Source organism: Hemiscyllium ocellatum, chromosome 5, assembly GCF_020745735.1.
Source record: "Hemiscyllium ocellatum isolate sHemOce1 chromosome 5, sHemOce1.pat.X.cur, whole genome shotgun sequence".
In the NCBI taxonomy this organism is placed as follows: domain Eukaryota; kingdom Metazoa; phylum Chordata; class Chondrichthyes; order Orectolobiformes; family Hemiscylliidae; genus Hemiscyllium; species Hemiscyllium ocellatum.
In genome coordinates this window covers 102311382-102335077 of record NC_083405.1, presented here as the reverse complement: position 1 = coordinate 102335077, position 23696 = coordinate 102311382, and the positions used below count along the sequence as shown (strand labels likewise).

The 23696-nt window shown below is 41.8% G+C and overlaps 1 long non-coding RNA gene across 2 annotated transcripts in view; it reads left to right on the top strand.

Annotated features, from left to right (window-relative positions):
• The window catches only part of LOC132815807 (uncharacterized), a 58247-nt gene that overhangs the window by 2475 nt on the left and 32076 nt on the right, over positions 1–23696 (top strand). For both annotated transcript variants that reach the window (XR_009644708.1, XR_009644707.1), the window contains exon 2: positions 6867–7231. This is a non-coding gene — a long non-coding RNA (uncharacterized LOC132815807). The remainder of the gene's footprint in view (positions 1–6866; positions 7232–23696) is intronic.

Here is a 23696-nt window from a genome sequence, read left to right as displayed (position 1 = left end):
CACCCTTTGTGTAAAAAAAAGTTGCCCCTCAGGTTCCCTTTTATTCTTTCTCCTCTAACCTTAAACTGATGCTCTCTAGTCTGCAATTCCCCAACCCTGGGAAAAAGACTGAGTGCATTCACTATCCATGCCTCTCATGGTCTTCAAGAAGACTTCCCCTCAGTCTCCTACGTTCTAAAGAAGGAAGTTCTAGCTTGTCCACCCTCTCCCTAAACTCAGACTATTGAATCCAGGCAACATTTTGTAAATTTCTTCTGCACTCTTGCCAGTTTAATAACATCCTTCCTATAGCAAGGTGACCAAAACTGAGCACAGTACTCCAAGTGCGGCCTCCCCAACATCCTGTACAACTGCAGCCTAACTTCCTAGCTTCTATTCTCAGTGCCCTGACTGACGAAGGCTAGTGTGCCGAAAGCCTCCATCACTGTCCTGTCTACCTGTGACTCCACTTTCGGAGAACTATGAGCCTGAACTCCAAGGTCCCTCTGTTCCAGTACACTCCTTAAGGCCCTATCATTCACAATGAAATTCCTACCTTGGTTTGACTTTTCAAAATGCAAGACCTCACACTTATCTATATTAAACTCCATCTGCCATTTCTCCGCCCACTTCCCCAGCTGAGCAAGATGCTGCTGCAATTTCTGATAATCTTCTTCACTGTCCATGATACTGCCTATTTTAGTGTCATTTGCAAATTTACTAATCATGTCTTGTACATTCTCATCTAAATCATTGATATAGATAAACTTGAAAGGGTTTGGAAAAGATTATAAGGGTGTTGCCAGAGTTGGAGGGTGTGAACTATACGGAGAGGCGAATAGATTTGGGCGATTTTCCCTCAGTGTCAAAGGCTGAGGGGTGACCTTCATAGAGGTTTATAAAATCATGAGGGGCATGGATAAGGTTAATAGCGAAGATCTTTTCCCTGGGGTGGGGTGTCCAAAATTAGAGGGCATGAGTTTTAGGTGAGAGAGGAAAGATTTGAAAGGGACCTAAGGGGCAACTTCTTCATGCAGAGGCTAGTACATGTATGGAATGAGCTGCCAGAGGACGTGCTAGTATAACTACAACATTTAAAAGGCAGCTGATTGCGTATATGAATAGGAAGGGTCTAGAGGAATACGAGCCAAATGCTGGCAAATAGAACTAGATTTATCTAGGACATCTTGTCGGCATGACTTGGGCCGTGGGGTCTGTTTCCATGGTGTATATATCCGTGACACTATAAGAAAGAGCAATCAACCAGCACCAACCCCTGAGGTAGAACACTAATCACAGGCCTCCAGTCCAACATTAATTCCACTATTATCCTCTGCTTCCTACCATCAAGCCAATTGCGTATCCAGTTTGCCAGCTTCTCTCCCGGATTCCATGTGATCTAACCTTCTAGAGCAGCCTACCATGTGGAGCCTTATCAAAGGCCTTACCGAAATCCATTTGGACTACATCTACTGTCCTGCCCTCATCAACCTTCCTGGTCACTTCTCTCAAAGAGTTATGAATTTGTGGAATTCATTACCCTGGAGAGTGATGGGATAAGACATTGTGTAAATTTGAGGAGGAACAGACAGATTTCTAATTAGTAATGGGTTGAAGGTTTATGGAGAGCATACAGAAAAGTGGAGTTGATGATCTATAGTTGATGTTTGAACTATAGGGAGAGGCTAATAGACTTGGGAGATTTTCCTTCAGTGTCAGAGGCTGAGGGGTGACCTTCATAGAGGTTTATAAAATCATGAGGGGTAAATAGCAAAAATCTTTTCCCTGGGGTGGGGTGTCCAAAATTAGAAATCTAAGATCAGCGATGATCTAATTAAATGGCAGAGCAGGGTCAAGAGGCTGAATTGTCTTCTCTTGCTCCCTGTTCTTATGCTGTTTTTGGCTTTTGCCTTCTCCAATTATTCTTCTGTTACTGACTTGCTAAAAGTTCTAGATAGGAATCCCAGTCAATAAGAAATGAGTAAAAGTCTCCAGAGCTCTATGGCAGCTCTTCACACTCACGAGTGACTTCAGAGCTCAGGCAAGATATACTGTCCAACATGGACAACTGATTGCACTATGGACAAGGATTTCAAGAAGGTCTGGTATTCATTGTTGAAACAGTTATTGAACCAGCAAATTATGTTTCTTTTATTTTCCTTTATTGTTAATCCCTAACTGTGCCCGCCTGTCAATGTGAGAATGAGGGTTTATGGTCAAAGAAGATTGGGCTCTGATCATAGATATCAATTGACTACAGTTCAGCGATCAACACTATTACCCCCTTGAGACTGACTACTAAATTTAGTGATCTTGGACTAAGCCCCACTCTCTGCAACTGGATCCTCAGTTTCCTGAACCACAGGCCACAATCAGTGAAGATTGGGGACAATATTTCATCCTCACTAACACTCAATACTGCAGCTCCCCAGGCTGCGTACTCAGCCCCCCTACTCATTGTATATCCATGATTGCATCACCAAATACCAGACTTAATGCCATTTACAAGTTCTCTGATAACACCACCATAATCGGTCAAATCTCAGGTGGCAACTACAGATGGGAGGTCGAAGACCTGGAAAAATGCTGTACTGAGACCAATCAAGCTCTCAGTGCCAGCAAAACCAAGGAACTCATTATTGACTTTCAGTGCAATGTTAGTCATGCCCCCCCCACACACATTAACAGCACAGAGGTGGAACGAGTGGAGAGTATCAAGCTCCTGGGAGTGGTCATCTACAACATTCTTGGTCTCTTCATGTGGACGCACTGGTTACAAAGACCCCACAATGTCTCTTCTTCCTCAGGCAGCTGAGGAAATTTGGCATGAGGGCGAATACCCTTGCCAACTTTTATAGGTGCATCATCAAGAGCATTCTATCTGGATGTATCACTACTTGGTATGGCAACTGTACCATTCAAGACAGTTACAGAGAGTGGTGAACTTAGCCTGGACAATCACAAAGGCCAACCTCCCATCTATTGAATCCGTTAACTAGGCCTGCTGACAAGGAAAGGCCGCCAGCATTCTTAAAGATCCATCCCACCCTAGCAATGTTTTTCTACAACCTCTACCATCGGGTACAAGGTGCAGAAGCCTGATCTCACACACACACACCATCCAGTTTTGCAACAGTTTCTACTTTCTGCTTTCTCCACAGATGCTGCCAGACCTGCTGAGTTTTTCCAGCAATTTCTGATTTTGTTCCTGAGTTAATTACTTGCTTTTAGAATTTGGATCGGCTGTAGCAGTTCAGTTGAAACTAGCACAGACCAGGGATCAAACTTTGAAGCATCCTCAACCGATTGCTTCAGCATCATGTTAGTTTGTGTATTTTACAAAGGGATGCCTCAATTTCAAATTCAATTCCTTCAATTCCTGGTAAGGATCAGCATTCACTGGAAGTAAATGTGAATGATAGAATACTTCCCTCTTGCACTCAACAAATGATGTTCGAATATGGATAGTCAGACATTGAAGGAGAGTACTGGAGCCTAATACTTTATACTACAGCCTTTTGTTTAAAGAGGTACAATACAAAAATGCACTTCCAAACCCAACAGCCACTTTCTTATTTTCAATCAACCTTATGGATACATTCTGACACACATTCATTGCAAGTCAGACTTGAATCCAGACTAGTGGCCCAGAAGTATAGACAATATCACAACAAGAGCCTCTTTTTAAAATTAGTCTGCTCAGACATGTTATAAAACATAGGCTATTCCTGTCTCAAACAGATACTCAGTTTTGGGTTATTTTGAAAGGGATAGTCTCTTAGAGGAAAATAGAAGAGCCAGTCAGATGTTGGGTGCTAAGAATGAGTCCTATGTGAGGTGGGGGTTTGACAAAATTTTGACGAATAATTGTTGTGGAGAAGTCTCCTGTCTGTCTGCAGCTGTGAGCATGGATCTTGAATAGAATGTTGCTTTCTTGTTATGATTAAAGATGTCTCAAAATTTGTAAAGTACACAAACTAACATGATGCTGAAGCGTACAGTTGAGGATGCTTCAAAGTTTGATCCCTGGTCTGTGCCCCTTAAAGAAATATTTGTATCATCTATAAATATGACAGATGCTGAATGACTAGAGAGTGGCTAATCTTGTGCCTTTGTTTACCGAGGGATGTAAGCAGAAGCCTAGGAATTATAGCCGTGTGTCTGACTTCAGTGGTGGGTAAGTTGTTGGAAGTGATTCTGAAAGATAGGATTTATATGCACTTGGAGAGACAAGGAATGATTAAGGATAGTCAGCATGATTTTGTGCGAGGGAAATTGTGTTTCACAAACTTGATTGAGTTTTTGAGGAAGTAACCAAGAAGATTGACGAGGGCAGAGTGGTAGACATTGTTTACTTGGACTTTAGTAAAGCCTTTGACCAGGTTCCACATGATAGATTAATTAGTAAAGTTAGATCACACGGGATTCAGGATAAGCTTGCAAAATTGTCTTAATGACAGGCGACAGAGAGGGATTTCGGAGGATTGTTTTTCTGACTGGAGATCTGTGTCCAGCAGTGTTCCACAGGGATTGGTGCTGGGTCCACTTTTGATTATCATTTATACAAATAATTAGAGAAGAATATAGAAAGAATGGTTAGTAAGTTTGCAGTTGACACCAAGATTGGTGGTATATTGGACAGTGAAAAAGATTATCTCACATTACAAAGAGATCTTGATCAATTGGGTCAATGGGCTAAAGAGCAGCAGATGGAACTTAATTTGGATAAATGCAAGGTATTACACTTTAGTAAAGCGAACAAAGACAAGACTTGTACAATTAAAAGGTGGAGGTGGGTACTGCAGATGCTGGAGATTAGAGTCAAGATTAGAGTCAAGATTAGAGTGGTGCTGGAAAAGCACAGCAGGTCAGGCAGCATCCGAGGAGCAGGAAAATTGACATTTCGTGCAAAAGCCCCCATTCCTAATGAAGGGCTTTTGCCTGAAACGTTGATTTTCCTGCTCCTCGGATGCTGCCCGACCTGCTGTGCTTTTCCAGTATCACTCTAATTTTATACAATTTAAAGTCAGGCCTTGGGCAGTTTTGTAGAACAGAGAGACTCAGGGGTTCAAATACATAATTCTTTAAAGACTGCATCACATATTGATAGGGTGGTTAAGAAGGCATTTAGCATGCTTGCCTTCATTGCTCAGACCTTTGGCTATATCAGTTGAGATGTTATGTTGAGGTTGTACAGGACGCTGATGAGGTGTCTTCAGGAGTACTATGTCCAGTTCTGGTCATTCTGTTATAGGACGGATATTATTGAGCTGGAGAGGGTTTAGAAGAGATTGACCAAGATATTACCAGGAATAGAAACATAGAAAATAGTTGCATTTTTTGCCCATCCCTAATTGACCAGAGGGCAGTTAAGGATCTACCACATTGCTGACAGACTGCAGTCAAAGTAGGCCAGATCAGATAAGGACGGCAGATTTTGTTTCAGAAAGAACATTCGAGAACCGGATGGGATTTTCCTACAATTGACAATGGTTCGGTGGTCATCGTTAGACTCTTAATTCTAGATAGTCTTTTAATAGAAATTTTATTGAATTCAAATTCAAATTCCACCATCAGTTCTAGCAGTATTTGAACCCAGGTCCCCAGACCACATCCTCATTCTTTTAGATTAGATTAGACTTACAGTGTGGAAACAGGCCCCTCGGCCCAACAAGTCCACACTGACCTGCCGAAGCGCAACCCACCCGTACCCCTACATTTACCCCTACCTAACACTACGGGCAATTTAGCATGGCCAATTCACCTGACCCGCACATCTTTGGACTGTGGGAGGAAACCGGAGCACCCAGAGGAAACCCACGCAGACACGGGGAGAACGTGCAAACTCCACACAGTCAATCGCCTGAGTCGGGAATTGAACCCGGGTCTCAGGCGCTGTGAGGCAGCAGTGCTAACCACTGTGCCACCGTGCCGCCCACTGTGGACTAATAATGGAGCAATAATACCACTAGGCTATTGCTTCTCTAGGACCCACTCTGAATACAATTAAGTAATTGATAAAAATATACCGGAGGAGATTTTAATCCCTATGGCCATGAAAATATGGTGGAGTTAAAAGTAGAGATTGATGCCTTAGTGCATTGTTCACATTCCTTCACCAATTTTCCCAGTGTCTTTCACTGGGCATCCCTGTTGTCCATCTGAACAAGGCAGCAGTCAAATAAATCCATATCATTCTAACACCATATGGGCAAATCATGCCTTTCAGGTGTACTCCGTGGAAGCGGGTGGGCAGATGGAAGAATAACGTATTGCTGCTACTCTTGCTGAGATCACAGCCGTCCCCATCTCCGTCGAAGACACATCTTCCTGTCAGCTTAGTTAAAAGCTGATACAACTAATATTATACCAATGTGGAGCCGAGTTTCTCACCTATATCAGTGGTCAGCTGCTTAGTAATTAAAATACCTCTCATAGTGGCTCAAAACATGTGGGAGGATTTTCCATGCAGACTTCAGGACACCGCTATCAATTTCAAATGGGAGTCATAAGCCCACACTGTTTGGAGAAATGAACCACCTGTGATTTCCAAATAGTGCCCTGATGGCAGGTTTGCTGCACTGCCCAATTAAGGATAGTTAACATGCTGTTGATAAGGAAGGGCCATTAGGAGTGCCTGAGTTTGGAAGCAGTAGTAAGATACCCTGGCAGGTGCATCCATGAGATGTTAGTATCACTGGCTGGACCAGCATTCAGTATCTGTCCGTGATTGCTTAGAGGCCAGACAAGAATCAACCATGTTGCTGAGAGTCTAGAGTCACATGTGGGCCAGACCAGGGAAGGACGGTAGATATCTTTCCTAAAGGTGCAGCAACCTTTATTCTGATTTTTATTGAAAAAAAATCTACTATGTGCTGTCTTGGCAGGATTCAAAAATGGATTCAATCTGAAATCTTGAAAAAAGACCTCAGCATCTGGATCTCCACTGTGCCATCTGGATGCATCGCCACCCATCATCATGGTCTGTCAGCAGGAGGCCACTTCCAAGCAACTGTCCTGTCTCCTACTGTCTTTGATGACCTACTTGTTGACTGGAAAATCCTAATTGGCCTTTGACAGTTGGCTTCGTGACCTTTAACTGTGTGCATTGGCTATCTGCTGCTTGAAGCTCGGATACCCAACCCCATCCTGCCCCAGGAAAATGACCCTGAACAAGGCGGAGTTGGCGAACCAGCATGCTGACCAGCAGCACAAAATTCTGATGCCTCTACCCCATTGTATTTGCACAGTGGTAAGTTAGCATTCTGCATTAAAGTTCATGATGAAGGGCTTTTGCCCAAGGTGTCGATTCTCCTGCTCCTTGGATGCTACCTGCCTTGTTGTGCTTTTCCAGCACCACACTCTCAACTCTAATCTCCAGCATCTGCCATCCTCATTTTCACCCATTCTTCATAAAAAAAGTTGGCTCTATTAATATTTCAGTTCCATCAATCCAGTGTGGAGTATAATTAATTTGGTTCATCCTGTCAGTACCATAGCACTATCTGACTATTGTGAGTTATACAAAGCGTTCAAATCAGTCTGCTGTGGGAATTCAGAGCATTAAGTGCCTAAAAAACAATATGCAAATGAACATGTTGAATCAGTTTACGGAGTTTACAGCACAAGTTTGTTGAGATTTTAGTCCTTTGAGAAAATGTGTTTCAACAATTTCTGTAATAATAGTAGAGAGCTTTGAATTATTTATCAGAGACTGTCAACATAAACTTTATTCATAAGGATGGAATAAAATGAATATAACCAGACTCCCTATTCACCCTAAATGGTATTTGCTGATGATTTTCCAATCATTATGGCGAGCCATAAGGAATATGAAAGACATATTAGGCTAGCATGTACTTTGCCTTAAATAATTTATTTCCTCACAATCAAAAACATGACACCCTGATAGCAGCTCTTCCATCAACTGCCTTTTAGTATATGTTTTTGGAGTTTATTGTTTTCCAATTTGTGTGGGTATTTATTTTCTTATCAAGCGGTAGGATTTAAACCGAGGTCACCTGGTCCTGAGGTAGGGACACTATCACTACACCACAGGACCTATAAATCAACCTGTTCAAATATTTTATGAGACATGTCTGGGGCACGAGAGACTCCAACCTGGATCATCTGACTGGAGATAGGAACATTACCTTTGCACCACATTAGCCAACATTGTTTGTTTGTTTAATGTTTATCCAATTTTATTTCCTGAGGTGACTGAGTCAGATTTGGGAGTATTGCTCCAAAGGTGCTGCTAGGTCTCCAGTGACTATTTCTTCGTGGGTGTTTTCAAAATTTGCTGCGAAGTCCAAGCTTTCTCTCATCTGATAGCCATGCACACAATTTCCATCAGAGGCCATCATGGAAGTGGTTAAAAATGGAAAGACAAACTGACTTTCCCTCACCCAAAAAAAAATTGAATGCATTTACAGCTTTTTCCATTCTCCATGGTTAAGGTCAGCTCATTCAAAATAGGCCAAATATCCTATACCAGGTGTTAGACACATAGAAACATTGAGCAGAGGATGTTTCACTGAGGCTCTTTGATACTTGCGAAAACACAATAATTTTTGAATAGCTGACACAACACATTATGTACTTGTAGAGTGTAGGATTCAACTGACATCAATAAATTGAGGCACATTCTGTTTTAGGTTATCTTTGACATATCTATAAATTGCACTTAGTTAAACAAATTATATGTATGTCCCTTCCAGGGACAGGAGTGCCTAAAATTCAACAGCTGACATCTGCCCAATTTCACCCATCCATAATTTCATGCAGTGTGGGCAAGCCATAGGCTATTACCAGTTGAGGCCCCATCACACCCCTGGATGTTCGTTCCTTGCTTGGTGAGCCATAAGGAATCCCAGCCCCTTTCCTCCCAATCCTCCACACTTGATGTTCCCTCCCCACTCTGTCACCAGAACTCAGCCTTTTATCTGTGTCCAGGGACGGTGCCATTTAGACCTGTAGTGCTGCTCATGGCCACTGCTTTCGATGGCGCTGCTGGGACTGCAGAGCTGCTGACTTTTTTTTTAGATTAGACTTACAGTGTGGAAACAGGCCCTTCGGCCCAACAAGTCCACACCGACCCGCCGAAGCGAAACCCACCCATACCCCTTATACATTACCCCTTACCTAACACTACGGGCAATTTAGCATGGCCAATTCACCTGACCCGCACATCTTTGGACTGTGGGAGGAAACCGGAGCACCCGGAGGAAACCCACGCAGACACGGGGAGAACGTGCAAACTCCACACAGTCAGTCGCCTGAGTCGGGAATTGAACCCGGGTCTTCAGGCGCTGTGAGGCAGCAGTGCTAACCACTGTGCCACCGTGCCGACTTATTGGATTGGCTGGCCATTCTCAAAGGGGGGGACTTCAAACTGATTGAGGAGAGAATGTCGAGTTTAGCATTCAAAAATCGCTAACTATAGCTGAACAGGTAACCAAAAATGGGTGAGTTTCTGAGGTATATTCAATAATATGTGAAAATTAACAGCATAACATTAGTCAAAAAGGAGAAAGTAACTAAGAAATGTGACCAAAACAATTTTTTGAATTTTCTTAGGTCTGAGAAGCTTGTTACAGAAAGAATGATTTGGTGTCATTATCAAATAAAGCAAGAAGTGAAACTGGGAAGAACTTACCTAGCTGATGCTTTAAAAGTAGCAAATGTTTTCTGTTGGATGTTTGTGTGTTTGGTGCTAAGTCCGAAGTTTCCCAGATATATCACTCAGAAGTTTGAAGAATCTTAATAAAAGAGAAACCCACAATTTTCATAATGCATTTAGATCTATAATTTGTATAAATGCAAAATGAGTGACTGCACAACTGGCCATTCACCGAGTATGTTGGCTGCTTGTAAACATTGTCCCTTTACATATATTGTCAAACAGTGCCAAATGTCTGAAAAGAACCAAAAGGATATTATTATTTTGATCTTAGGACAATGAAGGAGTGATGCTATAGTTCAAAGTTAAGATAGTATATGACTTGGAACGGCACTTGCAGTGTTATTGTTCTCAGTACCATTGCCCTTCTAGGTGACAGAGATTGCACATTTAGAAGGTGCTGTCAGATACTTCAGTCTCACAGAGTTGCTGTGGTGCACCTTGTATGTGGTACACGCTGTTGCCACTGTATGTCAGAAATGAAGGGAGTAAATATTGATGTTGGCCTTTTTACTGCCATCAAGCAAGCTGCTTTGTCCTGGAGCATGTCAAGCCTCTGTATTGTTAGAGTTGCACTTATTAAGACGTGGAGAATATTCAATTGCACACATGTCTTGTGGTTTGTAAATGTTCAGCATGTTTTAATAGGGGAATCAGCAGATGAGTTCCCCCCTCAGAATTCCCAGTTTACTTTCATAGCCTTTGTATTTATGTAGCTAGTCCAGTTTGGTGTCTGGTCATTGGTAACCCCCAGTATGTTGGTAGTCAATGATAGTCATGCCCTTGAATATCATGGGGAAATGATGAGATTCTTTTCAGTTGAAGTTGATCTTTGTCTGGCACATATGGAGTGAATGTTACTTTCCCATCATCAAGCTAAACCTGGGTATGTTCCACGTCTTCCTGCATTTGAACTGCACCACGACCTGAAGAGTTGTGAATGAAGTTGCACAATCATCAGTGATTGATGATTTTAGAGTCATAGAGTCAAAGAGATGTACAGCACGGAAACTTTCATCTGCAGTGCTGTGATGAAGTTTTAACGTGAGGAGCACCACCTTATCTTTCAAATAGTTGCTCTACACTGTTCTGACCTCACTTATTACTTTTAACAACTTCATACCTTACCTATAACTCACACTTGCTTTTCAATAGGGAGTTTTGACAATACAGAATTGGTGTGCTGAAGTTTCTATCATTGCAAAGTTTAGTAGAAGAGTTCTGTGGTCCGTATCCTTGTTAGCAACATTTATTTTCCCTGCCAGGTTCCAGGGCTGCTGAAGTTTGTTGAACTTTTTCATGCATCCTTTTCTACCTGCCCACTCCGTATCTCCGTATTTCATACTTCAATGGACTATGTTGTTGTGAAGGCCAGCATTTGGTGTTCTGTTTGAATAGGTCTTTTATTTATTTCATAAGAGCTTCCTTAAAAAAAGGAGCAGGCGATCGAGCCTGCTGTGCAATTTGCTGAGAGATATCAGAAAATTATATGATAAAATATTCAACAGGTCATTAAAACGCACAAAATAATGAACGTGAGCAAGCTTAATGAAATACCTGTAACTTAATTGATGTTTTATTGAGAAAATCTTGATAATTCTCTGATGAGGTGACTAACTTAAAGGACTGTCATGGTATTTTTCAAAATAGATTAGTCATTTAGGGGTTGTTGCTTCATAGTTTGCAATTTGTGATTCATACCCTTTGTTCATACAGTCATAGAGTCAAGAGATGTACAGCATGGAAACAGACCCTTCAGTCCAACCAGTCCATGCCGACCAGGTATCCCAACCCAATCTAGTCCCACCTGCCAGCACCCGACCCATATCCCTCCAAACCCTTCCTATTCATATACCCATTCAAATGCCTTTTAAATGTTGCTACTATACCAGCCTCCACCACTTCCTCTGGCACCTCATTCCATACAAGTACCACCCTCTGCGTGAAAAAGTTGCCCCTTAGGTCTCTTTTATATATTTTCCCTCTCACCCTAAATCTATGCCCTCTAGTTCTGGACTCCCCAACCCCAGGGAAAAGACTTTGTCTATTTACCATATCCATGCCCCTCATAATTTTGTAAACCTCTATAAGGTCACCCCTCAGCCTCCGATGCTCCAGGGAAAACAGCCCCAGCCTATTCAGCCTCTCTCTAGAGCTCAAATCCTCCAACTCTGGCAACATCCTTGTAAATCCTTTCTGAACCCTTTCAGGTTTCACAACATCTTTCCGAAAGGAAGGAGAACAGAATTGTATGCAATATTCCAACAGTGGCCTAACAATGTCCTGTACAGCCGCAACATGATCTCCTGTACTCAATACTCTGGCCAATAAATGAAAGCATACCAAAAGCCTTCTTCACTATCCTATCTACCTACGACTCCACTTTCAAGGAGCTATGAACCTGCACTCCAAAGTCTCTTTGTTCAGCAACACTCCCTAGGACCTTACCATGACATGTATAAGTCCTGCTAAGATTTGCTCTCCCAAAATTCAGCACCTCGCATTCATCTGAATTAAACTCCATCTGCCACTTCTCAGCCCATTGGTTGACCTGGTCAAGATCCTGTTGTAATCTGAGGTAACCCTCTTCGCTGTTCACTACACCTCCAATTTTGGTATCATCTGTAAACTTATGCTCGCATTCAAATTATTTATGTAAATGACAAAAAGTAGTGGATCCAGCATTGATCCTTGTGGCACTCCCTTGGTCACAGGCCTCCAGTCTGAAAAACAACCCTCCACCACCAACCTCTGTCTTCTACCTTTGAGCCAGTTCTGTATCCAAATGTTCTCCCTGTATTCCGTGAGATCTAACCTGGCTAGTCAATCTCCCATGGGGAACCTTGTTGAACGCCTTACTGAAATCCATATAGATCACATCTACTGCTCTGCCCTCATCAATTCTCTTTGTTACTTCCTCAAAAAACTCAACCAAGTTTGTGAGAACTTATTTCGCACGCACAAAGCTGTGTTGACTATCCCTAATCAGTCTTTGCCTTTCCAAGTACATGTACATCCTATCCGTCAGGATTCCCTCCATCAACTTGCCCACCACTAACGTCAGGCTCACTAGTCTGTATTCCCTGGCTTGTCCTTACCACCTGTCTTAAATAGTGGCACCATGTTAGCCAACCTCTGGCACCTCAGCTGTGACTATCGATGATACAAATATCTCAGCAAGATGCCCAGCAACGACTTCACTAGCTTCCCACAGAGTTGTAGGGTACACCTGATCAGGTCCTGGGGATTTATCCACCTTTATGCATTTTAAGCTATCCTGCACTTGCTTCTCTGTAATTTGGACATTTTGCAACTGTCTATATCTTCCATATCCTTTTCCACAGTAAATACTGATGCAAAATACTCATTCAGTATCTCCCCCATTTTCTGCGGCTCCACACAAAGGCCGCCTTGCTGATCTTTGAGGGCCCTATTTCCTCCCTAGTTACCCTTTTGTCCTTAATGTATTTGTAAAAACCTTTTGGATTCTCCTTAATTCTATTTGCCAAAGATATCTCATGTCCCCTTTTTGCCCTCCTGATTTCCCTCTTAAGTATATTCCTACTTTCTCTCTATATTTCAGTATAGGTGTATTGTTTTAAGATATGCTGCACATTCTGTTTCATAAAGCCGAGATGTTATGTGATGCACAATGTATTATTCAGTTTGTAAGGTGAAACCATGACCTATATCTACAATCTCCAATTATTAGGTAAACAGAGCTGCAGATCATTCAGGATTAAGTTAATTGTTAATCAGGAAAATTTGTTGAAAGAAAACAGAATATTTAAGAAAGGCTCAACAGATCTGGCACCAGTTATAGGGGAATAAAATGTTTTGAGCCGTTCATCAGAATGAGACAACATTAGAAATGTAACAGTATTGAAATAAATACAGAAGAAGTGAAGGTGGGGGGGGGGGGGGATGTGGGGGTGGCAGGGTGGTGTTGAAAGAACAAAGAAGTCTGTGTCAGGGTGGACAGCAGGAGAAATTAAATGACAATAAGGGTGATGGTACAAGGCAAAAGGGGAAGGTAATGGACCAAGTGAAGAAACAAAATTGGGTTTAGAAGATCTACCAATAACAATAGGTAAATCATTAACAGCAGCTGCTCTCTGAAACATTTAATGCCAGTGGATATGTTCCGAAATGGTTGATCCTACTGTGAGTTTGGAAGGCTGCAAAATGCTTAATCAGAAGATGAGGTATTGTCCTGTGAGTTTACTTTAAGCCTTCGTAAAAAAAGAGTAGATTAGATTACTTACAGTGTGGAAACAGGCCCTCCGGCCCAACAAGTCCACACCGACCCGCCGAAGCGTAACCCACCCAGACCCATTACCCCTTCATCTAACACTACGGGCAATTTAGCACGGCCAATTCACCTAACCTGCACATTTTTGGACTGTGGGAGGAAACCGGAGCACCCGGAGGAAACCCACGCAGACAAGGGGAGAATATGCAAACTCCACACAGAGAGTCGCCTGAGGCGGGAATTGAACCCGGGTCTCAGGTGCTGTGAGGCAGGAGATCATGATAGAGAAATCAGACTAGGATTGGGTGGTGAATTGAAACAACAGTTGACCAGAGGCTCACGGTCACACTTGCAAAGTGTTCAACAAAGTGATCACTCAATCTGCATGCAGTCTCCTCAATAAAGAGAAGACTATATTGTGAGGAGTAAATAGAACTTAGTAAGTTGACAGATTATGGAAATCACTCATTTATTTGGAAGGAGAGATTGGATCACTGGACCTCACCTGTTATAATGACATTACCAAAAATATTTTGCTCCCCTTTTTCAGCATTCCAAAGGGACCCCATGGCACCTTGGTCCATTCCTTAATAATTCCTAACTCCCTTGCCTTTCCATGACACTTTCCCATGCAAACACAGGAGAAGTAACACCACCCTTTTATAACTTCCTTTCCAGCATCATAGGCTCCAAACAATCTTCTGAGGTCAAAAAACAACTTGCTTGTTTTCAATCTTGTATATTGTATTTGCTGTTCACAATGCAATCTCCTTTACAATGGAAAACTCAGGTGCATATTAGGAGACCAATTTGAAGACCAATTCAATCTGACAATGTGAGCCTGACCTTTTAATTATTTCTCATTTTAATTCTCCATCAAATTCCATTCTGACCAAACTATGCATTTAAAATTCATATTAGTTTCAACTCTAACTGAAAAAAAATTAAGTAAATGGCATTTTCTGTTTTTCATTTCTTAGTTTGTAACAAAGTGTAAAGCACCATTTTTATAAAAGTACTAGCAGAGCTGTTTTGACAATTAATCAGAGCATAAGTTGCTATCAAGCGAAAGGCTTTTATTCTGTTTAACAATGAATACTACTCAGTGCACATTATGATTTGTGATGTTTTGAAATGTTAAATTTAATCTTTTGTGTATTCATTAAATGAAATGTCTTCTAAGTTTCTCGGAATTAAGTGTTGGTTTCCTTAGATAAATAAATACCCCTATCACATAAATAAGGATATAAGTGCATCAGTGAATTAGCAGGATCAGACAGAAGCCTAAGTTGAAGCCCTGGCTAAATGTAACTGCTAGGCCTCACTGGGACTTTCCACAGGATTTTCATACAACTAAGTGGCTTTCTTGGCCATTTCAGAAGGTTGCTATTAGTCGCCCACATTACTGCTGGGTCATATGTTGGACCACACTGGGCTGCCGTGCTGGAAATTGAGTCCCAAATGTTAAAATGTTTATCAAAGTACCTTAAGTCCTCAACTTATCTGTCTGATAGACTCCGGTTAACTGCAAATATGAACCATGTTTCTGTCCTTAACAAATACCATAATGTTTTGCCATCAAATGGAGTCTAACTACAAGTAATCAGCTGTAATCTGCGGATATATAATTACTAGTTAGAACTCCAAACCTTCAACCACACAGGCGTACAGGCATACAAAAACAAATGGTGTAATGGATTGTGGGTGAGGGGTGGGCTAAATACCATGGAAGGGACTCCTTTGTTTCTCAAGTCATTCGTCCCATGAGCTGCTTCTTTGAGTTCTTTCACTGTACCATACACACCCACAAATGGTATAAGGAACCAATCAGCGAACGTTAATTGGATTGATGACCTTTAGCACCAAAGACTGGTTTGTGCAATTGTGATCAATCCGCTACTTACGGCTAGCCAAATCTTACTTTGTATACATACCCTGGTGTCGTGCCATCTATTTACATCTTGAAGTAATTGTCACAAGCTCTGCCAGGTGGACCTCATTGAATATGAGTTCCCTGATTGGACCAGATTAACAGCCCCAATCAGGGGTCCCTTGCTGAAAGATAAAAAGAAGAATGTTAGACATTCTGTTCACTCTGAAAGCTGACTTTGAGGGAACTGGACCAATGTCAAAGACTTTCCATGCATCAATAAAGGTTGACTTGGTGACGAGATATCCCAGCTTCTGTGGAGTTATTTCAGTGGCAAGAATAAAGCATGCCTCTGAAGGGACTTGCTCGAAAGAGTCATCTTTGAGTTGGGGTGAGTATTTCTGACATCATGCTGTTATTTGGGAAGCTTGACCCTGTTTGACCCTGCCATCAAAGACTGTATGTGGAAAGAATGCATTATTTCCCCAATTGGCAAATGACACTGGGGCAAATGAAAACCAATGAGTAATTCTGATGATTGCTTGTGGGCTTGCAGCTTTTTCAGTTATCAGGAGCCCAACTTTCCCTGAGGCACCAGCTACTAAAATCTTTCAAGAGTTGACAGGTTTAGTTAAGGAATAATCGACTCCAAGTCTCCTCTAATTCTGAGATGCTATTGTTTTTACTCAGCAAGCCGAGGGGAATCCATTTCGTGATTTTTGACCAGGTTAAGATGACTAGCAGATGCATTTGACTTTGGTTTAAATCTTAATGAGACGCTGAGAGACCATTTGGTATGTGGGATCAATGATGTAACTATGCAAAGCACCAACTAGCTGAAGCACAATTGGACTTCAAACCGGCACTATAATTAGCTTTATCATTGGAAAATGTGGCAAGTGGAGCATATGAGTTGCAGGGTATTCCAATGGAAGTGGACACTTTCGTCACTCCTACTGAGATTGGGAAACACCACTTGATTGAAGGCAATTGCATAGCCTCCTTCAGGACATATCCTGAATAGACGGGCTCTAGGCATCCACTCAAAGGTGGTGGTATGTACATAGAGCTCCTTCATCAAATATGGGAATGACAATGGAAAAACTGTCTGCATCTTTTGTAAATACACTGTCTCCTGGAAGTGTTACTCACAGATGGCCATCGTTAACCAACAGGGAGTTTAAGTATTTCCTAAAAGCGAATGGGATTCGACATGTAAGGACAGCTCCGTACCATCTGTCATTCAAGGACCTGACAGAAAGAGCAGTCCAAATTTTGAGGACAAACTTGAAGAAAAAGCCTACAGCTTCAGTAGAATCAACTGTCCCAGTTCCTATATAATTAAAGAAACAGCTCTCATTCAACTACAGGAACACCAATGCCATACACAAGACTGCGCTAAGCCAGAGCGACAGTTTACTTTAGGGGACAAAGTTTTGTGTAGGAACTATGGAAGTGGCCCTGTATGGGTAAGAGACTTGATTGATACAAGGTCACGACAAGTGATGTTTAAAGTTCAGGTAGGAGCAACAGTCCTGAACATGCACGTGGGCCATCTGAAAGCCACAGACTTGCAAATGGTGTGGTGGGCAAACAGACTCTGCTCCTCGAAACAGTGAGAAAGGCAATGTTCTCCCTCACCATAAACGTTGAAGAGACCTCTGATTCTGAGATGGGCATGGTGCATTTTGCTGCATCGATGCTTTTGCCACGGGAAAAAGGGAGTGAATTTTTCCCAAGACACTCCAAGTGCAAAGATTTCCAGATACCGTGATGTCATTTGAATCATGTCTTTGGACTACCTATCCAATAACATACGCCGTTTGCTGATCTACCTGGTTTTCCCAAATTGTAACAAGGACATTAGCCTGATTTGTGTTTCATTCTGGTAGTGCATTCAACAGGCTCTGTTCTGTTTGAAAATATTTCTTTTATTCTGTCTTCAATTTCTTGCATTTAATTTAAAGTTTTACAGAACACTTAATCACACATAGCTTATTGCTGTATAATTGCTGTTTTTGTGAGATGATTTTTCATATTTGCATTTAATCATAGCAGGTTACATTTGACTACATCTGCACTGTATAATCTCCATTGCCTCCATATTCTTCCTATGATATAGAGCCCAAAACTGCCTATAGTACATTAACTATTGTTTGACCAAGGTTCTTAGATTCACCATTACAACTCAACTTCTTATCTATTAAACTCCATTGAGGTGCCATTGATAACACAGAGGAAACTAACTCTGGTGCTAAAATGTCCCAGGAGGCTTTAGAAGAGAAAGGACCGGCATATGTCCTCTGATTCGGAGAGGGAGGGATGTAGTGATTGTAATGAGGTCAGCCATGTGGACATCATAGAATATGAGTTAGGAGCAAATTACTACAGATGCTAGAATCTGAACTGAAAACAAAGCAAGCTTTTACTTCAAGTCTAGATTACTCTTCATCAGAGCTGAAGAACTCTGAATAGAATCATAGAGTCATAGAGATTCTGCCTTTCTTAGCTTGTCCAGTGTAAAGACTGCATTTTGTTATTTTACTTCAGTTGTGATTCTAATCTGAATTCAGAAAAGGACAGTTTTACAGCAATGGACTGTGGGGTTGGGGAGTCCAGAACTAGAGGGCATAGGTTTAGGTGCGAGGGGAAAGATATAAAAGAAACCTAAGGGGCAACTTTTTCACACAGAGGGTGGTACTTGTATGGAATGAGCTGCCAGAGGATGTGGTGGAGGCTGGTACAATTGCAACATTTAAGAGGCATTTGGATGGGTATATGAATAGGAAGGGTTTGGAGGGATATGGGCCGGGTGCTGGCAGGTGGGACTGGATTGGGTTGGGATATCTGGTCGGCATGGACTGGTTGGACTGAAGGGTCTGTTTCCATGTTGTACGTCTCTATGACTCTGTTATGATCAAGCCCTCCACAATCACCTGATGAAGGAGCATCGCTCCGAAAGCTAGTGTGCTTCCAATTAAACCTGTTGGACTATAACCTGGTGTTGTGTGATTTTTAACTTTATACCCCAGTCCAACACCGGCATCTCCAAATCATGGCCCTTTAAGAACAGTATTTATACCTGTTAATGAGAATATATGAACTTGCAATATAGAAGATGGCATGTGACAGAGAGCAACAGGCTAGAACTGCAGGAGGACAAGCGCAACTCCCCGTTATGAGCCAGTGCTGGGCAGCATGTGAACAGATATTATGAGGACTGAGCACACAAATATTGATCTTGCCAGCAACTGTCTCATCCAATGAAAGAAAGAGTGCAAAGAAGAGGCCATGGCTGCTGACAGCACTCAAGGGATTGGCGATAGGAGAGTGTGCATACTTCAGTCTTGTTCTCTCTTTCCACTTCTCCCTCATCACATGGTCCCTGCTGATGCATACACCACAGATGGTGTAAGCACACATTTTCACTACAACGCAATTCTTGTCTCTTTTCATTTCCCTTACCAAGAACTAGGACCTTGCCAGTCAAAGGGAAAAAAAAATGAAAGAAACAGTGAAGATGAGGAGACAACATCAGTCAATCTCACAATCACAGTCACCTGCCCAGAGGCTACCACTGTACATGACTTAGAGGCTAGGATAGAAGAGGGCAATCCATGATGTAATGTAGGTCCCTCTGTAATGCACAAAGCTAATGAACAGCCTGACTAAAGATGGTTGCTTGCAGCATTTATTTGGAAGTGAAGGCAGCATCAAATTAAGATGCTATTTTCAATGTAGAGCTAGGTTTACTGGTGACGGCAAGGATCCCACACCTGGCCTGAAAGTAAGGAAGCAAACTCTTTTCAGTGGCTGGTGTGACCAGGGTCACACCCTGCCAACGGCTGCTAATTAATTGGCTACAACTCGGGACAGTCATCTGCTTGGAGAACGCCTATCCAGGCTGAGAGGCAGCAGTTCAGCATCCTCACCTGGGATGGTGGCCACAGTAACATGTCAGCAGTGACCAAAAGATGTCTTTAATTGGCCTCTGGGTATAAGGGTCACCTGCTACTTGTAAAATGACATGGCAGCAGGAAGACAGCAAACATTCAACCTGCCATTTTATAATGTGGAGGAGCCGGTGTTGGACTGAGGTGGACAAAGTTAAAAATCACACAACACCAGGTTATAGTCCAACAGGTTTATTTGGAAGCACTAGCTTTCAGAGCGCTGCTCCTTCATCAGGATGAAGGAGCAGTGCTTCGAAAGCTAGTGCTTCCAAATAAACCTGTTGGTCTATAACCTAGTGTTGTGTGATTTTTAACTATGCAGTTCCATAGGCCTTCCCATCCTGTGTTTCTCACCCCTCATCCCTCAGGGGTGGGTAAAATCTAGTCCATAAAGATCAACCCAGGAGTGATCACATCCCATAATCCCCAGGCCCATTTTAACAAGTTATTCAATTTAACCTTCAGTTTCTATGACGTATATGAAATCTTCAGCCTTCTAGCCAATTTTCACATCAAGTGTGATTATTATGTATAAAATAGAAAAGGGAAGGCAATCCTTTGATTCTGCTTGTTTCTAATCTGGAATTTACTGCTACTTTCTAATCTATAAACCAGCCCCATTAAACAGCAATTAAACATTGATTGCCCTGCAGCTGTACTTACTTCAAGAAATTAGGTTTTGTGGTTTTAAAGGAGAGGCCAATGTAAATATAGTGTTCATCAGCTTTAACAGAATAATAGATTGTGCATGATATAATGCTTCTGTCATTTTCAACAGCCAATCATCTGACTTATCACGAACACTGCTTTGAAAGATTCATTAGTTTAAATCAAATGTTCATTGGAGTGGCAGAACTGTGGCTCTACTATCTATAAGACTTCAAGATCCAGTGAATAGAAGCTGCAATCCATGTTCTATTTGGAAGTTGCACTCCTTCAGATTCTACAACCCAGTTGATCAAAAGAGAATGTGTGCAAAGATTTGAAATTGTAGTCAAATTAGGTTTATATTTTGATGCCAAAGCATTGGGGAAGTCTTCCAATTTCCAAAAATGATTGGATATTGGAATATTTCTTCCAATCAAAGTGCAATAATTTTGTCCCTTTTATGTCCTGACATTGGAAGGGCTCTTGGAATGCAGTGATACATCTGACCAAATTGGCCCACCTGCTCCAATAGTATGTCATAACACATCTGACCCAGCTGGTTAAAAGTATGTATACTGGCATTGCAGGCTGTTCAGGGAGGTTCACTGGGTTGTGCATGGGAATGGAGGGGTTTTCCTAAGAGGAGAGATTCTCTTGGTTGGGCCTGCACTGATTGGAGTGTGAAAGAATGAGAATCGACCTTATTAATGATGTGGGGGAGCACGTGTTGGACTGGGGTGGACAAAGTTGAAAATCACACGTTATAGTCCAAGTTTATTTGGAAGTATAAGCTTTCAGAGCGCTGCTCCATTGTCAGGTAGCTAGTGGGGGAGGATCACAGGACAAAGAATTTATGGTAAAAGATCAAAGTGTCATACAACTGATGCGATTTATTGAACAAACCTAGATTGCTGTTCAGTCTTTAATCATTTAGAATGGGATTGCTGGTTTTGATTTGTTCATACGTAAATGCCAGAACTTCTTTCAGGTCACTTTTCAAGATAACTTAAGGCTTTATTAAAGAATAAGTGACATCTCAGCTCAGACATTGCATTAAAGGTGTGAGGTTGGAGTCTGTATCCCAACCTTGAATCAGATTGGTTCTATTTCCAAAGTAGGAATTGATTAAAAAATCACATAGACTGACTGCCTACAGATTGTATGCTTTATGAACAAAATAGAATGCATGTGCAAATGCAATTTTATCCCATTGACATACATGTGTGCGCGCGTATGGGGGGAGAAACTGAGTGGGTGTGTGTGAGAGTGAGTGAGAGAATTTTTGAGTGTGTGTACGCAAATGTGATGGAGTATATGTCTGATGAGGGTGTGCATGTGAGTATGTATGCGTGTGTGTCTGGGAGAAAGTGTGTGCATGAAAGTGTGTGTGTGTGTGAGTACATACTTGTGTGTATGTGAAGTGGATAGTGTAGTGGGGTCACCTGCAATGTGACATGAACCCGAGATCCCGCTTGAGGCCATCCTCATGTGTACCATGCAGCATCCATCCATCTGTTCTCGGAGTGTCTACTCGGTCTCGCCAATGTACCTTGCCTCGGGGCATCCTTGCCTGCAGCATAAGAGATACACAACATTGGCGGAGTCACAAGAGTACCTGCCTTGAACGTGTTGGGTGGTGTCCCCACATATAACGGTGCTATCCATGTTGACACTCTGACACATCTTGCAGTGGTTGCCACAACACGGTTGTGGTTGTACCAGTCTGACTCAAGACAAACTCTAACCTCACACCTTTAATGCATTGTCTGAGCTGAGATGTCACTTATTTTTCATAAATCTCTAAGTTACCTTTGGAATGTGACTTGAAAAAAGGTTTGGGATTTACATATTAATGAATCAAAACCTGCAACCCATTCTAAGTGATTAATGACCTAAGCAGCAATCCAGATTTGTTCAATACATTGCATCTGTTGTATGACGCTTTGATCTTTTAATATAAATTCTGTGTCCTATGGTCCTGTCCCACTAGCTACCCGACGAAGGAGCAGTGCTCCAAAGGCTTGTACTTCCAAATAAACCTTTTGGACTATAACCTGGTATTGTGTAATTTTCGACCTTATTAAAACATGCTAAGATTCTTTGGTGCTTGACGGTATGTTCTGAGAAATTGTTTCCCCTTGTGGGACAGTCAGAGACCAGGGGCCATCACTTCAGTCTAGGGGGTTTGCCCAGTCCAGACAGAGATGTGTAGGATTTTTTCTCTCAGAGGGAAGGGACTCTGTGGAAGCCTTTTACTGCAGAAAGCTGTTGAATGCACAACATTATGTATACTCGGAACTGAGGAAAACATTTTTAATTAATAAACGAATCAGGGTTATGGAGAAAGAGCAAGAAAGGGGAGTTGAGAATTATCAGATGCGCAGACTGAGAAAAACAAGAGGTCAGGATGCACTGTCAGCTATTATCAATGCATTACTGGTGCCAGCAAACAAGAAATCTGTGTTTTATTAAAGAAAAACAAGTCTGGTCTTTACTGGGTTAAATTCTTGTTCTTCTTCTCAAATTTGAGAGGGTAAACGCAAACAAGATAGTTGTGCTAAAAACCATGTTGGAAGACGTCAGTGAGCAACAGAAAATTTAAAATGGTGAAGAATTTGCAACTTTAAAATCAATACCCACAGAATTATAATACCCCTTCAACTTCTAATAGAGAAAAAGAGACGATTCAGCAGAACACAAACCTCTTGCCTGTAGGCCTTAATTGCTGTGCATATGCAGAAGGAAGTGATTAACCTTTATGATGGGAAGTTACTGCATTTTATTCCCATGTGTATACAAACTATTTTAGATAAAGCTAAGATAGCAAAATCATGTCCAGACATGCAAACTTTTTAACAAAATTTGGTCTGCATTCTGAATTCTTGTAAATAGGCTGAATATACAAACTAGGTTAAGCTGTAGCCCAGAGTTATACTGTTACATCTGAGCAACACTGTTCTGAGATCAAGCTCCACTCTGGAGACTTGAGCACATAACTTTAGTTGACATTAGTCCAAGGCCTCACCTACATTTTCAGGTGGATGTAATTGAATTTCCTTAGATAAGGGGGACCAAACTGTTGCACTTTCCATTGTAAGAAATATTCCAGTATCCAACAGTGTTGAATTAAACAATTTAGTGATAAATACATTGGGTTAGCAGATAGTTTGGCATGCATGGCAGCAAATTAAGAATCTTTTCATGTGCTTTGGCATCAAAAAATAAACCCAGGTGCTTTAACTGCAACTTCTTATCTTTGCACACATTCTCTTTTGATCAACTAGATTGTAGAATCTGAAGCAGTGCATCTCC